We start from the raw sequence: 2,371 nt of genomic DNA on the forward strand, positions 1-2,371 counted from the left end.
AAATTGGTAGATTTTGCTTTAGCTAGGATTGCTCTAACACTAGTCTCTCCACAGGAGTTGACTAGGACTTGAGAATCAAGCTAATCAGTCTACTTAACCTTCCTTTGTTTAATAAAGGCTGACCAAGTGGGATTAAAACCCAATTCTCTTCACACTTGATAAGGATAACTAGGATAGGAATTCCAATTCTTATACCTTGTCAAGAGATTTTATTATTATTATTTTATTTTACTTGTCATTTAAATATATCTGTGCCCATTGCCCAAACTCAACATTCCCCAAAAACACACTTTTTCATAATCAATAATAAGAACACCTCCCTGCAATTCCTTGAGAAGACGACCCGAGGTTTAAATACTCGGTTATCAATTTTAAAAGGGGTTTGTTACTTGTGACAACCAAAACATTTGTATGAAAGGACTTTTGAAGGTTTAGAAATTATACTTGCAATGAGGATTTATCCGCAAATTTCTAGACCACGCAAAAGTTCTCTCATCAAAATGGCGCCATTGCCGGGGAATTGCAAACGTGTGACTTATTATTGGTTATTGTAAATATTTTTCTTTTTTGATTTGTTTTTATTTTTGTTTTTATTTTTTCTGCTTTTTCGTAAATTAAAAGGTTATTGGTTTTTATTTTAAAATTTTTTATCTTATCTTATCTTATTTCAAAAAAATCAAATTTCAAAATTCAAATTTAAAAATTTTCAAAAAATTTTAATTTTCAAATTAAAAATTTAAATAACCTTTTAATTTCAATTTGTTTTTATTTTTAATTTCTATTTACTATAAACTCTCACCCCTTTGGCTTTGAGTCTGGTTACAATTATGTTGCAGGAAGAAGAAATTACAATGAGAACAGGCATCAAGGTTGGAACAATCAAAGATGGGAGGAGCCACAAGGATTTGATCAACCCTCATGGCAACAACCACCTCCAATGGACTATCAACAACCACCACCATATGCCTATGAACCCTTTCCTCAACACAACTTTGAACTACCACACTCACAAGCCAACTACCACCATTCACCTCCATATGACCCTAACCCTCAACCACCATACCAACCACCTTATGAGCCATATGAACCATATATAGAACCACCCCAATTCCAATCCACTCACTCCCAACCACCACTACTTCTCTATGTGTCCTGTCCAAATCCGGCAACCCGAGAAGCAGAGGTTCGCCTAAAAGAAATAGTGGATCGATTTCAGGCAACCATTCATCAATTGGGGCAAGCAATAATAAGTCAATTAGCTTCCCGATGTTCGGACACTCAAAGAACCCCAATGGCTTCATGTGGACAATCTAATGAAGAATGTAGTATGAAGGAGATACTAGAAACTCCAGTGAACAGTACGGAGCATGACTTTGTACTGGAACAAGTAGAGGAAGCCGGAATTATTGAAGAAGAAGAAGTGGTTGAAGACTTAGGAGATGCAGAACCTCCATGGAAAAGTCCAGTCATAGAGCCTCCTTCCAAGATGGTTGAAATTGATGCTGAGGAGGGTGTACAACCTCCAAAGAATATCATAGTTGAAGACTTGGAAGAGGATGATCAAGAGATGGAGATTCAAGAAGAGGAAGCACAACCTCACATGCCCTTGGAAAGCAATGAAGAGGAGATTGAATTGAAAGAGAGCTACCAAGAGGAAGAGGTTGAAATTGAAGAAGCTTGCAAAGAGGTGGTAGTTATCAGAAAAGAGCACAAGGGAGTGGAGCTTGCAATTTCATTAAAAATACCTCCCCCTAAGTTGCCATCATCCTTCAAAACATTCAAGTGGGTAGAATTCATATCCCATAGCTTTCTAATCCCACTTGAATATGGGCTACTGGAGACGGATGGTCAACTTAGAGCTCTTTGTGGCATTAAGAGTAAGAGGAAGATGGCCAGTGATAAGAATTGTCAAGCAAGGTTCAACATGGTTGTGTGCTCAAAGTTTAAATGCAAAAGTTGGTGTAAAGCTCAACTGAATGGGTCTAGGAAGTTGTTTGGCCACTTACGTGAGAATTCAGACTGCTTGCCACCCGGATGGAACAATATTGCTCAACCAAAAGACGGGTGCAAAGGCAAGGTCTGGGACCCAGGAATCCATTCTATCAATCACCACTCTTGGGGCCTGGTCAATTGCTTTAACTTACTTGAAGGCTTTCTGTGCCTAGTTTGGGATCCCGGAGGCCATTGGAATTACAAACATTGGTGGAGATTCCTGGATGAGTTCAAGCACAAGCCACCATAACAGGGAGCTCACCAAATGTCCAACTTAAGGACTTTAACTAAAAGTGCTAGGTGGGAGACAACCCACCATGGTATAATCATTCCTTTCTCAATTTTAATTTTATTTAGTTTTGTTTGTCTTTGAATTTTA

Source organism: Arachis ipaensis, chromosome B5 (genome assembly GCF_059453495.1).
Source record: "Arachis ipaensis isolate K30076 ecotype BB chromosome B5, ASM5945349v1, whole genome shotgun sequence".
In the NCBI taxonomy this organism is placed as follows: Eukaryota; Viridiplantae; Streptophyta; class Magnoliopsida; order Fabales; family Fabaceae; genus Arachis; species Arachis ipaensis.